Genomic DNA, 15,866 nt, shown 5'->3' with positions numbered 1-15,866 from the left:
CTGGGCATCTCTTACTCCGTATTTGTAAATACAAATTTGTTTTATTTTTTCTTAAGGACTACAGAAGTTTTCACTGTAAGGTTATGTTATATATTGGGCTGGCCAACACATTCATTTGGGTAAGACGGTACAAACAAGTCCAAATGAACTTTTTGACCAACCCAGTATTATTGATTGGTAGACATTTTGATTGTTTCCCATTTGTTTTTTTTCTGTTCCAAATTACTGCAGTGAGTAGTCATGAATCTTTTTGGACATGTGTGAATATTTCTTCAGGGTAGATTTCTGTTCACGAAATTGAAAAGGTAAACCTATTTTAAACATATTTAAATTTTTTGATAAATGGTGTCCAATTTTTACTTACATAGGATATATTCAGGTTTGAGAGGTTTGGGGAGCCAGATTGTCTCTGAACACATTCCATGAGGGAATTAAAGGCAAAAGTAATGGGAGGTGAAGCAAAACTTAATCAAAATTGATTAGAAAATGTATAGTAGGTGTAACCCCCAGTACTGTTATTTTCCACTTTGGCTGCACATTGGAATTTCCTGGGGAACTTTAAAAATTTCTGAGGTTTGGATCTCAGCCTCAGAGAGCCTGATGTTACTGGTTTGGGGTATGACATTTGCATCTGGGTTTCTAAAGTTTCCCAAGTGATTCTAACATGTAGTTCAGGTTGAGAACCACTGTCTTGGAGAGAGGATGTGTGTGTGTGTGTGTGTGTGTGTGTGTGAGTTTGTATGTGAACCAGCCCACCTTTCTCTCATGATTTCTTTCCCCTGGCTGCACTGTGTTCAGTCGTGTCTGACTGTTTGCAACCCCATGGACTATACTCCACCAGGCTCCTCTGTCCATGAGATTCTCCAGGCAAGAACACTGGAGTGAGTAGCCATTTCCTTTTCCAGGAGATCTTCCTGAGCCTGGGATTGAACCTGTGTCTCTTGCATCTCCTGCGTGGACAGGTGGATTCTTTGCCACTAGCGCCACCTGGAGGGCCCTCATCATTCTCCCCTTTTGTTTACTGCCTTCCCTACTATTTCTAGTTCATCCTGGATGGCCCATGTCAAAGCGCTTCTTTAAATCATCATGCATTTCCTGGAGACTTTTTCAAATCAGGAGCCGTTCTGAGTATACTAGTAACTTTGAAAGCAAAGTGACTAGTACAAAGGTTTCTAATTTGTGGCAAAATGAAGGAGAGGTGAGACTCCTCCCGAAAGGCTAGCCTCAAATCCAGGGGCATCTGAATTTGCAACCAAGCAGCTAACAGATCTTCCCTCGCTGAATCCAGGCAGAAGCCCACCTACTCTTGTTAAGCTCAGCTGCCACATGATTGTGCCAACCGGGTGGGGGGCGGCGGGGTGGAAAGACTGTGGACAATGGGTACATTTTCCCCTCACTGTGGTCATCTGCTTACCTAGCTGAATGAGAGCCAGTCACGGGGACGATGCAGACACAGGACCACAACCAGGAAGAGTACAATAAGCACATAGTTTATGGGCAAAGACACCCTTCCGTTAACTTCTCCCACATCCCTGCAAACAAATCCTGGTCCTGGAAACAATATCAATTCTCTGCACACATTAGAGCAATGGTCTCAAACATTTTACTGCTTCCCAGGTGGCTCAGTGATAAAGAATCTGCCTGCCAATGAAGGAGACACAGGAGACAGTGGTTTGATCCCTGGGTCAGGAAGATCTCCTGGAGAAGGGCACAGCGTGCAACCCACTCCAGTATTTTTGCCTGGAGATTTCCACGGACAGAGGAGCATGGTGGGTAACACGTCATGAGGTCGATAAGAGTTGAAATCAACTTAGCGACTGAACATGCACCCTCTCAAACATTTTAATGGGCATCAGAATCACCTGGAGGATTATTTGAATTGAAAAGTAGAGGGATGCACCCAGTATCTGTGTTTTAATTAGCTCCACAGTTGATTCTGAGGCCCACCAACACTAACATTTGAGACTTGATTTCCTCTCTCCCTATACTGTCCTCTTAAGAAAGAAGTCCCTGTGTGAAGGTTTCTCCTAAGGACAGGGGCGTGTGCTCCACCACCTTAAATGGAGAACAATCTGCATAAATTATTTGGAATTTATTTCTACAGGTTTGTCTATTCTCTCCCATTATTTATTCATTCAATTACCTATTTTATTTCATTTGTAATGTGTTCAAGCTGGTTTTAGAAAAGGCAGAGGAACCAGAGATCAAATTGCCAACATCCGCTGGATCATCAAAACAGCAAGAGAGTTCCAGAAAAACATCTATTTCTGCTTTATTGACTATGCCAAAGCCTTTGACTGTGTGGATCACAATAAACTGTGGAAAATTCTGAAAGACATGGGAATACCAGACCACCTGACCTGCCTCTTGAGAAACCTGTATGCAGGTCAGGAAGCAACAGCTAGAACTGGACATGGAACAACAGACTGGTTCCAAATAGGAAAAGAGTACGTCAAGGCTGTATATTGTCACCTTGCTTATTTAACTTATATGCAGAGTACATCATGAGAAACACTGGGCTGGAGGAAGCACAAGGTGGAATCAAGATTGCCGGGAGAAATCTCAATAATCTCAGATATGCAGATGACACCACCCTTATGGCAGAAAGTGAAGAAGAAGTAAAGAGCCTCTTGATGAAAGTGAAAGAGGAGAGTGGAAAAGTTGGCTTAAAGCTCAACATTCAGAAAACTAAGATCATGGCATCCGGTCCCATCACTTCATGGCAAATATATGGGGAAACAGTGGAAAGAATGACTGACTTTATTTTTCTGGGCTCCCAAATCACTGAAGATGGTGATTGCAGCCATGAAATTAAGAGACACTTACTCTTTGGAAGGAAAGTTATGACCAACCTAGACAGCGTATTAAAAAGCAGAGACATTACTTTGCCAATCAAGGTCCATCTAGTCAAGGATATGGTTTTTCCAGTGGTCATGTATAGATGTGAGAGTTTGACTATAAAGAAAGCTGAGCGCTAAAGAATTGATGGTTTTGAACTGTGGTGTTGGAGAAGACCCTTGAGAGTCTCTTGGACTGCAGGGAGATCCAGCCAGTCCATCCTAAAGCAGATCAGTCCTGGGTGTTCATTGGAAGGACTGATGTTGAAGCTGAAACTCCAATACTTTGGCCACTTGATGCGAAGAGCTGACTCATTGGAAAAGACCCTGATGCTGGGGAAGATTGAGGGCAGGAGGAGAAGGGGACGACAGAGGATGAGATGGTTGGATGGCATCACCGACTCAGTGGACATGGGTTTGGGTGGACTCTGGGAGTTGATGATGGACAGGGAGGTCTGGTGTGCTGCAGTTCATGGGTTCACAGAGTCGGACACGACTGAGTGACTGAAGTGAGTTGAACTGAACAATGATGTGTATATACAATTTATTATATGATATAGTTATTTTATATTTTGAGTTATCTAATACTACTTTATTTTGTTGCTCATATTGTTTTACCTTGACTGTTTCATGTCAATTGCCTTCTGTATACACTTGACATATACTTGTTGCAGGGTTTTATTTTGTGCTTCCTTAGTTCCTGGTAGTATAAGATGCTTTAGCCTCATCTTGGATTTTCTCTGCTTCAATACTAGAGTCAACTGCTTTTTTTAAGGAGCCCTGACTCCTTTATTGGAGAATGAACACCTGGATGCTAGATGTGACTGTTGCTACGGGCATGCTGTTGTTTCTAGCCCCTCTCAGTAGACAGAGTAAGATAATATATGTGTATACACTAGCTCATATGTATAAACACATTCATATCATTTTCTCCCCATCTGTATCTGTATTAAGCTAAACATGAGTTCATGTTGACATCTCCAGTGGCGTTGCCACATGGTTCGTTTATTTTAGCCCCTCCCCATCACTTATGCATAACCTCCTTTTCCAATAGCGAGCTTCCTGGCTCCTGCCGTCTGCCACCCATTTACTTATTTGTTCAATCCCAGTATATGTTTACAGTAGGATCCGAGTTGTTCACCTGAACACCCAGGAAAAGCAGTTCTACCAGCTAGAGGATAGTGATTATGAATATTTCCTTTTGGCTTTAGTCTTATTATCCCCACTCATTTTATTTTTAAATATTTGTCTTAGTTGCCGTGTGCGGAATCTTCACTGAGTCATGCAGGATCTTTTGTTGCAGCGTGTGTGTTCAGTTGCCCTGTGGTATGTAGGATCTTAGTTTTTCGACCCAGTTCGAACGAACATCCCCTACATTGCAAGGCAGATTCTTAACCATTGGACCACCAAGGAAGTGAACCACCAAGGACCACCTTAAGGAACTTTTTTTTTTTTTTTTTTTTTTAAAGTATCTAGTGTGAAACTAGGGCATGTGGAACTAGGGCATGTGGAACTTCCCCAACCAGGGATTGAACCCTGTCCCCTACAGCAGAAACCCAGAATCTTAATCACTGGACTTGCCAGGAAAGTCCCTATCTACTCATTTTAGAAGCTGCTTACGTCAGTGCTTTACCCGATCCCCTTCAATGAGGTTATGTCACACATTTGTAAAACAGATTCTTTGATCTCTGTATTCTGTCTTGCAGTTGTCCAGTCTCCCAACTGATATATTTTTTAATTTGCATTATTTAAGGTTCATTCTTCATGCTGTAAAGTCCTGTGGGTTTTGGCAAATACACAGTGTCATGACCCACCAATGCAATTTTGTGCAGAATAATTCATGACCATAAAAAAATCCCCAGTGCTTCCCCTATTTAACTTTTTCTCCTCCCCAAATTCCTGGCAGCTTCTGATCTATTTTCTTTCTATAATTTTGCCTTTTCTGGGATACCATTTACACAGAATCATGCAGAATGTAACCTTGTCAGATTGGCTTCTTACACTTAGTGAAAAATTTAAGATTCATTCATTTTGTCACAACCACAGTGTTTTTATAACAAAAAACATGTACATTGTTGTCAAATATTTCCTCTACAAACCAGAATGTTTAGTAAACGTCTGTAGAAGCCAATGAGGAAGTGAAAGAAAGTAAGTTTACATAGTTGGCCACAGAGGTAGAACATACTAGTTACAATTTATTGTTTGTTAAAATAACTTTTATGAAAAATGTTACCAGTAATGCACATTTCACAAAGCACACTTTAGGTGTTTCTGGTACCAAATGCATATATACTCCTGAAATCACAGGGAGATATCCTTCATTTCCAGAAAAGTTTTGTTAGAAAAAAGTCAGATTAATAAGGGTGTACATTAGGAGTCCTCATTTTCCAGGAGAACTCTTAACATTTCTTGTAAAATATTCAGATTTCTCTGAAATTTTAACCTGTTTGATTTGCTTAACAACTGAGTTTTTAAATTTGAAAACACCTCTGTTTAAAGCAAAGTGTACTCAATGGCCCAAAGCTCAGGCATTGAGATACCTAAACTCCAAATGGATTTCAGAAATCATTTGCCGAATCCAGGACCCTATGGTCTCTGGGCCACTTCAACCTTCCCTGTTGGAGGAGAAGGGAAATGAAAAGATGGTGGTCATGGTGAAGGCATGCTAGGATGAATCTTCAGAGAAAAGGCCCACTTTCTGTCCCATCAAGAAGACTTTACAGGAAGCCAGTCCCAGAGTGTGAGTTAGATGTGTAGCAGAGGTTTTCTCCTAATTATTTAACCATTAGAATTTTATTTTATTTATTTATTTTTTAATTTTTTTTCTTTTTTTTTTTTTTATTAGTTGGAGGCTAATTACTTCACAACATTTCAGTGGGTTTTCTCATACATTGACATGAATCAGCCATAGAGTTACACGTATTCCCCATCCCGATCCCCCCTCCCACCTCCCTCTCCACCCGATTCCTCTGGGTCCTCCCAGTGCACCAGGCCCGAGCACTTGACTCATGCATCCCACCTGGGCCGGTGATCTGTTTCACCATAGATAATATACATACTGTTCTTTCGAAACATCCCACCCTTCTCCCACAGAGTTCAAAAGTCTGTTCTGTACTTCTGTGTCTCTTTTTCTGTTTTGCATATAGGGTTATCGTTACCATCTTTCTAAATCCCATATAGATGTGTTAGTATGCTGTAATGTTCTTTATCTTTCTGGCTTACTTCACTCTGTATAATGGGCTCCAGTTTCATCCATCTCATTAGAACTGATTCAAATGAATTCTTTTTAACGGCTGAGTAATGTTCCATGGTGTATATGTACCACAGCTTCCTTATCCATTCGTCTGCTGATGGGCATCTAGGTTGCTTCCATGTCCTGGCTATTATAAACAGTGCTGTGATGAACATTGGGGTGCACGTGTCTCTTTCAGATCTGGTTTCCTCGGTGTGTATGCCCAGAAGTGGTATTGCTGGGTTATATGGCAGTTCTATTTTCAGTTTTTTAAGAAATCTCCACACTGTTTTCCATAGTGGCTGACAAGTGGTGCTGGGAAAACTGGTCAACCACTTGTAAAAGAATGAAACTAGAACACTTTCTAACACTATACACAAAAATAAACTCAAAATGGATTAAAGATCTAAATGTAAGACCAGAAACTATAAAACTCCTAGAGGAGAACATAGGCAAAACACTCCCTGACATAAATCACAGCAGGATCCTCTATGACCCACCTCCCAGAATATTGGAAATAAAAGCAAAAATAAACAAATGGGACCTAATGAAACTTAAAAGCTTTTGTAAAACAAAGGAAACTATAAGTAAGGTGAAAAGACAGCCCTCAGACTGGGAGAAAAGAATAGCAAATGAAGAAACAGACAAAGGATTAATCTCAAAAATATACAAGCAACTCCTGAAGCTCAATTCCAGAGAAATAAATGACCCAATCAAAAAATGGGCCAAAGGACTAACCATTAGAATTTTAAAGCTCTGGGACTACGATTGATTGTGTGTGCCTCCCTCCCTCCCTCCCTCCTCCTATTTCCTCCCTCCTTCCTTCTCCCTCCTCCCTCCCTCCCTTCCTTTTCTTCCTTCATCATATATTCATTCAGGGCCCATCATATACCAAGCACTGTGCCACGTGCTGGTTGCAGTCTAGTGGTAAATTCTCCCTTTATTTCATAAATGATGTAAACATGGATCAGACTTTCATTGCCCTCCTTTTTCCACTCCAGATACTGCCTATCAATCAAGACTCTCATTCCCAAGGAGTTCTGATATGACCTCAGAATCTTTTTCAAGGCAGCATTCCAGAAGTTATGACTCATTCATTGGGACTGGATGGTAGGATAAAAAAATTATCCACCAAACTTAGAGTAGGTTATTGACTTTAATTATTCATGCCTCTTGAATAATTTTCTCAGTAGTGGCTTCACATGAGGGTCACTGTGTGATCTTTTGAATGTCAGAAGGCACAGCTTTTCAGAAGCAGCTTGAGTTGATAGACACCTGGGTGGGAGTTGGGCATCTACTCCTAATTTGGCCATTCCACTATATGTTCTTAACAGAACAGCCCCATGTTCTGCATTTTCCACATCAAAATAGTTTTAAATAGTAGGTCTCAGGTCAGTGAATACTTTTTACTTAGAAAATAGTGTCAATGTTAAGGCAAGTGTATTTCCTATAAAAACCTCAGTCTCCTTATGTGAAAGATGGAAAATTTATTTGATTTCTTTGAAGATGCCTCTAAAACAAGAGCCTATGGGATCTAGAAATGCCTTTGATATCTGTCACCAGAAAAGAAAACATCTGGTGTTGCCATCCTAAGAGAAAAGAGCAACTCCTCCTGAAACCTACATTTCCACATGACCATGACGATGACATGAAACATGTAGGGAAGAGGGGCGGTGGGGAGGGCAGCGAAGGCTACTGTTTGTTCAGTGCCCGCTGGATAGCAGACACAGCCCTGGTACTCACTGCCTCTGAATTTTACGAAGGACCCTGCGAAGTATGTATTATTATCCTCATTTCTCAGATGAAGAAACTGAGGCTCCAAAGACTGATGGGGGCAGTTCAAGATCACAGGGCTGGTAAAGGACGGACTGTCCTGCCAGATGCCTGTGGCCATTGTCCTTGCACTTTTCCCCACTGGCAACGCTTGAGTATGAAAGCTTAAGGGCACGACGTGTTGTCTTGGAGTGTATACTTGGATGTTGTGTTCCACTGTGGCCCTAAAGTTCTTGGACAAAGATGTAAATCTCTGAGTTCTTTTAAAGCCTCTTGAGTGTACTAGACAGTGTGATGAGCAAGCTGGAAGCGTACGCCAATCACATGGAGGAGGTGGTGGAAGAGAGGACCAACCAGCTGATGGCCGAGAAAAGTGGATCAGCTTTTGTCCACAATGCTGCCCAGGCAATCCAAAGTTCCTGGGGCCTTGACAAAAGAACCAGGAAGCAACACCACTGCTATTTAAGGAGGCCCCACCTGGAGAGAAAATTTCCTTTGTTCTTTTCCTAAGAGGATGTTAGGCTCTTCTAAAATGGGCCAAGCATTCTCTGTATAATTTGGTACATCTTGTAAAGCGAGAGAGAGGCAAATGCCCTCCAATCCACAGGAATCACAGAATACAGATCTGTAAAGGATGGAATATAGTGGATGCAGTGATAGGAGGCGACCACTGGAGGGTGCCCTAGCTTCATGAGCCCAATACTCTCGGTCTGTTCAGATTATTGTTCAGTCGCTGAGTCCTGTCCCACTCTGGGATCCCAGGGACTGCAGCATGCCAGGCTTCCCTGTCCTTCACTATCAGATTATTTATATTATACGTCTGTCCAAATACTTTGCACAGCGTGCACTACTAACTTCAGGTTCAAAACTTGCTTCATTTTTGGCTCTGTCATCACCTGGGCACATCCTGAATGCTTGACAGAGCATCTGCTCTTAAAATTCCTGTATTTCTGTGTGTCTTGACAAAGAAATGGGGTTGGCGATTTGAATGTGTTAATGTGAGGTTGGTTGATAGAAGCAAAAATGTTAATTTATGAATTGATGAGTGTTTACAGTTGTTTCCACATCTGCAGTCTGAGTCTTTCTAATCAACTCTATAACCAGTAGGAGAAAATGCAGTTCCCTCAGGGAGAAAATCTTTTTGAAAAGGCATTTATGTGACCTGCTCCTCACTCCTCCCTGAATTTATACCTACCAATTAAAATATCTCTTTAGAGAAAATGCAGGCTGAGAGATGGGTGTCAGAAAATTCCCTCTAGATGATGGATTCTTATTAACCAAAAATCTAATGCACTGAAGCAGAAAAGATCTACCAGGGAGACTTTTTAGGGATGTATAGGAGATAATATGAATAAGATACTATTCAAAAGCATCCTTATTCTCTGTTTTCAGCTTCACTGGAGAACAGCTTGTAGCAGGAATGTCCGTGGAACCAGAGCACTTTGAGTCGGTGACAATCTTTTTCTCTGACACTGTTGGATTCACAAAACTCTGCTCTCTCAGCTCCCCCCTGCAAGCTGTGAAGCTCCTTACTGACAAGTACAGTGTATTTGATCACATCATTAAAACTTATGACGTGTATAAGGGGAGACACCTGGTTCCCGGGTCGTGGGGGCACACATGATGCTTGTAACTATCCCCCCCCTGAGCATGAATGAAGATGAATCCAGCCCAAGACATCAGTCAGGAGGAAGGCTCTATTTTAGGCTGGCAGTCTATCTCCATTCATGGCAGAAACTCAATATTTGATTCCTGTTTGTTTTCTTGGAAAAGGGCTTGATTCATCACAGATGTAGGTGCTTGTCAAGAATCATCAGCTGTTCCCTCTGTTCCTTTCCATTATTTTATCTCACAGTAAACACATTTCTAAAACAGGCATTGACCTTCTACTAGCTAATTCCTCCAGTTCCCTCCTGAATATTTTTTTTTCATATTCAGAGAGGCTCACATTTACTTTCCTTTAAAGATTGCCTTTGAATCTGGTGTGTCTCACTTCTTTTACTGTGATCTTTAGCAATTCAAGCTTAGATTATCAGACTCATGCCTAAAGGTCAGATAGCAACTACCTGACTAGTACTATACTCTGGAGATGTATGAACAAGGTCACCTAGAATGAAAGAGAAGTTTTGTAGGGGAAGAGAACAAAAGCTGACAATTTGGCTTCATTCATTAATGACAAGGCCACCTTATATGTTTTCTGGTGGGGCCAGATGATGACTCCAGGACACCCATGTTCACACACACCAGGTGGGCAGCCACAAGCTCATCAGCTCTGACCTCTGATTCCAGGGCTCTCTGCCTGTGGTCCTGGATCAGGAAGACTTGGGGCTATGTAATCATGTCCTCTGGCAACACATCCTCAGTGGTATTCCCCCAAAGTTCCCCAAGGATGTAGCCCCCAACTCAAGAGTGGATGGAAGGATAGTACGGACAATCACAAAGAGCAGATCATATTCACCCAACAAAAACAGAAGCTGCTCTGCTTCGAAGATCCTCCTCTGGGATCGTCTCTTCGTGTTTCCTTCTCAGCTATGTTTTGCCTGAACTAATGCTCGAATCAGTTTGTGTTTCTAAAGGATGTGCCTACGGTGGGGTGAGGTAGCCTAGAAGCAGTTCGACTTGTGTGTTTGTTGATTTGGGTAATTTCAGTGTCACCAGGAGGCAGATTTGTTCTTACTGCCGGCTAAGGCCTGAAAGTTCACATTTACCATCATCGTTGGAATCTGCTGAAATGCAGATGGATCTGAAAGGAGCTGTAACTTTATACTTACACTTGTCATTTATTCTCTCTTGTGAATGAAGGATCTGAAAGATGATTTTATTAGGCAGATTAGGGGAAAAGAAGATGGATACCTACATTTATATATTTTGTGTAGTATAAATGTATGCATAGTGGTACCTAAGAGCCCTTACATGGAGTGAAGATTTTCCGGGTTGGATAAGATGAACTGCCCTTGATGGATCCTGGTGATCTTTCAAGTCTCAAGTCTGATGAGGTGATCTTTGCCTCATCAATGTATTGCTGTCTGCCTAACTAGTTTTGAACCTGGGTTGGGGGAATATGGTCACCAGCAGCCTCAGATTTCAGAAGGGAAAGCCGTGACTGTGGGGAAGAGGGCCAGGGAAGGAAGGTTTCCTGGAGGAGACAGGACAAGGGCAGGACCTTGAGGAAATGCGAGGACTTGGATGGGGTGGAGGTCACGGAGTGCGACCCCTCGAAGGATGGGGCCCAAAACAGGATCAGGAATGAGGGGCCTTGCCTCGCACTCATCCCCTCACTCCCAGCCTCCCTTGGGAAGAAAACAAAGCCGCTTTCTCCCTTTGTTTTCAGGCTGAAACCATTGGAGATGCATACATGGTGGCTAGCGGACTTCCCATCCGCAATGGAATCCGACACGTGGACGAGATTGCCATGATGTCCTTGTACTTCCTCGGTGCCACCATCCACTTTCAGATGGGGCACATGCCCGAGGAGAAGCTGAAGCTCTGACTGGCCTCCACACAGGTAGACAGCGCTGAGGGCAGGTGGCCTTGTGGCCCAGATACAGCAGCAGATGGTTCTAAATTCACACCCTAGGCCCGAGGCTTTCAGAAGCCCAGAAACCAAATGGTAATATCCTCAGGAGGAAAGAAAAGGTTGAATCATCTTTGCTTGCATATTTCTACTTAGTCAGATTGCTTGGTAACAACAAGGACACACAAAGATTCCAAGGTGTTTAGCCCAAAAAAAGGAGGAGCCTCCAAATCAGAACAGTTATTTTGGGCTGCTTTTCCTCCATGCCTCACCATCAAATGCCCTTTGATCTGTTTTTATCAAACACATGGGCCTGTGACTTGGGAATAGATGACCTGCACTTGATTAAATGCTGTTCTGTCACTGTCTTGAAATTCTTGATAATTTTTGAATGGAAGGTCCCTTATTGTCATTTGAGACTAGACCCTGCAAACTATGGTAGCCAGACCTTCTCCTCCCTCTCCTCCACAGCTTAACTAGAATAGACCCTGACTGCTCACCAGAATTAATCACTCCTATGTTTGTGCCACTGATGCTTTGTGTACATCCCCAGTGCATGAATATCATCATTAATTTATGTCTTAGTCAGCCTGGTTGTTAAAATACCATATGTAGACTGGGTGGCTTAAACTACACACATTTCTGACAGTTCTGGGGGCTGCAAAGTCTAAGTTCAAGAATTCTACCATGGTGGATTCTACCTGTTCAAGCTTGCAGAGTGCCCTCTGGCTGCATCCTCACGCAGAAAAAGAGAGAGAACTCTGGTGTCTCTTCCTGTTCATTTCAGGGCTAAGTCATTTCAGCCACGTTTGACTTTGTGACCCCATGGACTGTAGCCCACCAGGCTCCTTTGTCCCTGGGATTCTCCAGGCAAGAATACTGGAGTGGGTTGCCATGCCCTCCTCCAAGGGATCTTCCAGACCCAGGGATCGAACCTACATCTCATGTCTCCTCCATTGGCAGGCAGGTTCTTCACCACTAGTGCCACCTGGGAAACCCCCTTCCTCTTCTTACAAAGGCACCAATCCCATCAAAAGAGCCCTACACTCATGACCTCCTCTAATTACCACCTAAAGGCCCCACTTCCTAATACCACTGTATTGAGTTTAGAGATTCAACATGTGAACGTGAGGGGGGGCACACAAACATTCAACCCATAACAATTGATTATGTTGCTTTCCACTCAGAGTCTGTGAATTCCATAGTAAACCTTGAAATCTGTTGCCAAACTTTGCCCCAAAGAGTATTTGACAAACATTTGTTGACTGGATGTTCATTGAGGAGCTGACACTGGGGAAATTGCGGACTGGCTGTGCCCCTCTGTCCTTGGCTTTGCAGGTCCCGTGGTGGGTGGCGTGGTGGGAATCACCAGGCCCAGATACTGCCTGTCTGGAGACACCGTGAACGTGGCGTCCAGAAGGGAAAGCAGCAGTTTGCGTGGGTATTGCTTACAGCACTTTGCAAACACGAGCTCGCTGTCCCTCTGGTCCCCTATCTTTAACCAGAGAGTATTTTTAGAAGACCATTTGCATTTTGTCTACTCTTTCCCATCTGAAGGATAAGATCATTATCCATTTTAGACAACACTGGTTGCAAGCTTTGTAGATAAGGCTTTGCACTGAGCTCTTGATGGAGCCCTGTAAACACACAAGACAGTTCCTTCTAAGACTTTACATCCTCAACAGTCAGGTACACATAGGATAAGATCATTTAAATAAGGAGTAGGAGTTGGCAAACTTTCTGAGCAGGACCAGAGAGTAAGTATTTTAGGCTCTGCAGGCCATAATCTCTGTTGTAACTACGTAACTGCTGTTGTCATGCAGAAGCAGCAGTTTGCAACCTATAAATGTTGGGTGTGTTTATATTCCAATAAAGCTATTTGCAAACACAGGTGGTGGGCAGAATTTGGCCTGTCAGTAGCAATGTGCCAAACTTGATGTATAGTTTTGGTGATACCAAAGAAATCTATGGCCAGGAACTCCAGTGAGCTTCAAATTCTTCTGCTTTAGGGTAGTTTTATTGCACTTATTATTTCTGGACATATATATGCCATTTATTGACTGAGACATTAATCAACTGGAAAAACTAATTATTCAGTGATTTAAATATTAAAAAATTTAGATTAACATCATTTGTAAATCTTTCACAGCACATAAGATACACACACAGTCTTTTCCCCTCTGATCACTTTGTTGTCTTAGTTAATCAAGTGAGTTCCCCAATCCAGATTTAAACCACTGTCTTATCTTGTAAGTTAAGAGTTCAAGGATAAAATATGAAATTGGAAGTGCTGATGTAGGCTCCGAGCCTGACTTTTGTTGCAGTTCAAGTTACAAAGGACCTTTTCAGTGGTCCCTCTCAGTTCTGGTACCATCCCAGGGAGCCCGAGGAGCCCAGCTGAACTCCATCCATCAGGAACACCAATTTGCATATAGAGTCAGTTCTGTCTTGTTTCTAAACTGAACCTATTAAAGCTTGAGCAACATCTAGCAGCATGTAAACAATACCTGTATGGTTGGGGGTCCCAGCGCATGTGTCCCAGATGTGGGGATGTTGTCTGTGATTCACTTAATGAGAGGTGCTGGTGGTCCCAGAATTTGAGCCAAGTGTGAGGTGTTCCCTCAGCCTTTGCTCTGCCTTTGACATCCATAGGAAATTCACAACGATGGTGATGACTAGACTGTATCTGTTTTCTGTATTTGTATCTGTTTCTGGAGAGCTGCCAGAAACTGTATCTGGTTTCTGGCAGCTCTCTGGATCCAGGTCTCTCAGAGCACTGCAGGCATCCTGCTCGCGTTGGGAGGGTACGATTTGCAAAAGAGAGGCACCATTCCAGTCAAGGTAAGACCAGGGTCACTGTGAACACCTGTCCCCACTTGGGTCCCGGAAGGAGATGTCAAGGAACTTGATGGAGTGGGTGCGTCTCCATGCCGTGGTTCATGGAGATCACTGAGGTTCACATAGAGCTCTTGTGACTGCCAATTGTCTTCCTCCAAAGAGGGCTGTATAGTTGCCTCGATGGTCAAACATGGAATCTGTGACCTTGGCTCCCACCTAGACTAACCTCTCGTGCAATACTTCCTTCCTCTTTGCTGCACTGGCCTCCTGGCTTCTACTTGAACACCCCAGAATGAAGTAGTCTCCCACACGAAGCAACAGCAAATACAACCCGGGAATAATCATGCCCACATTCTTCTATTTCCCTTCTCCTGAGTCTAAAGTGCCCAGGTGGAGGGGATGGAAGACCACTGGTCTGGGGGCACTTCAACCTCATCGCATCTCTACCCATTTCAGTATCTCTTCCCTTTCCCTCTGCCTTCCTCCCAGTCCATCACTGAAATGTACCGTGAAACCTCCTCATCTTTTTGATAAACCTTGCCTTTCTGGGGGTGGTGGTACTTCTCACATCTTGGAGATGTTCACAGTGGGGGTGGTGAGTGGTTACTAGGACTTTGGAAGCTTGAGTGAGTGTCAGGGTCCAGGGAAGGAAGTGAAGTGGAGGGGGCGGGGTACCTTCAACTCCTCAGTTTACTAAGCCTGGCTCTGGTATCATCTAATGTCAGGTAAGAGGAAGCTTTTTTTAGATGGCAGCAGTGTAGACCTAGCTATGAAACCTGTCCCCACTAGTTCCTAGCTGTCTGATTTGGGGGCTTGGTTTTATTATCTGTAAAATGGGAACAGTGATAAGACTGCCCTCTCAGGGTGGTTGTGAGTGTTAATTGTGAACCTGTAAGTGAGGTGTTTCACCTGGTGCCCTACTCACGGTAAGAGCTCAACAGATTTTATTATTACTTTAAAAGATTTTCTTTGCAGCAGACTTAGACTCCACTGGCCCTCACCCCCTAGGCCATTTGCTGAGTGTCCACTTGGGCTTATCAGCCTAGTCCAAGGACATGATCACGATTTCATCGGTGATGAAGCGTCTCCCTTTCCGAGGCAGCTCCTGCCTGGTTGCAGTCTGGGCTACAGACATCATTCCCAGGAAGCCAGCAAGGGCGACCTGAGATGTCTGCTGAGAGGCCACACTTGACAGGCAGCCTCTCCTGCTCTGAGATTCACCAGCTCTCCTTGACTTCCCACAGGGCAAAGGAGAACAAGCCAAGTTCTGGCTGAAGGGCAAAGAAGACTTCATTATTCCTCTCCCCGAATTTGCTGAGGAAGAAGCTGAAGTCCCAGAGATCTTCTGAGGTGAGGATTTTCTTCAGAGGTGTTTGTGGGGCCCCAGGAAAGTCTGTGGGGGTGCCTTAAATATCCTGTTTAGGGGTTGTGGTTAAGGAGGCCGAGTAGTTAAGAACTCACCTACCGATGCAGGAGATGAGAGCTTGATCCCTGGGTCGGGAAGATCTCCTGGAGAAAGATATGGCAACCCACTCCAGTATTCTGCCTGGAGAATCCCATGAACAGAGGAACCTGGTGGGCTACAGTCCATCAGTTCGCAGAGTCAGACATGACAGAGCCCTGAGCACACACCTATGGTTCCAGGGTGTTGAGTCAGTCTCCCACTAGGGGG

At 43.6% G+C, this 15,866-nt stretch overlaps 1 pseudogene; it reads left to right on the top strand.

Moving 5' to 3' along the window:
- Positions 1 to 15,866, top strand: part of LOC136157290 (guanylate cyclase 2G-like) — a 50,169-nt pseudogene that overhangs the window by 29,255 nt on the left and 5,048 nt on the right.

The sequence above is a fragment of the Muntiacus reevesi genome, chromosome 2 (genome assembly GCF_963930625.1).
Source record: "Muntiacus reevesi chromosome 2, mMunRee1.1, whole genome shotgun sequence".
In the NCBI taxonomy this organism is placed as follows: Eukaryota; Metazoa; Chordata; class Mammalia; order Artiodactyla; family Cervidae; genus Muntiacus; species Muntiacus reevesi.
The sequence above is the reverse complement of the archived record's forward strand: the minus strand, read 5'-3'. Positions and strand labels throughout refer to the sequence as shown.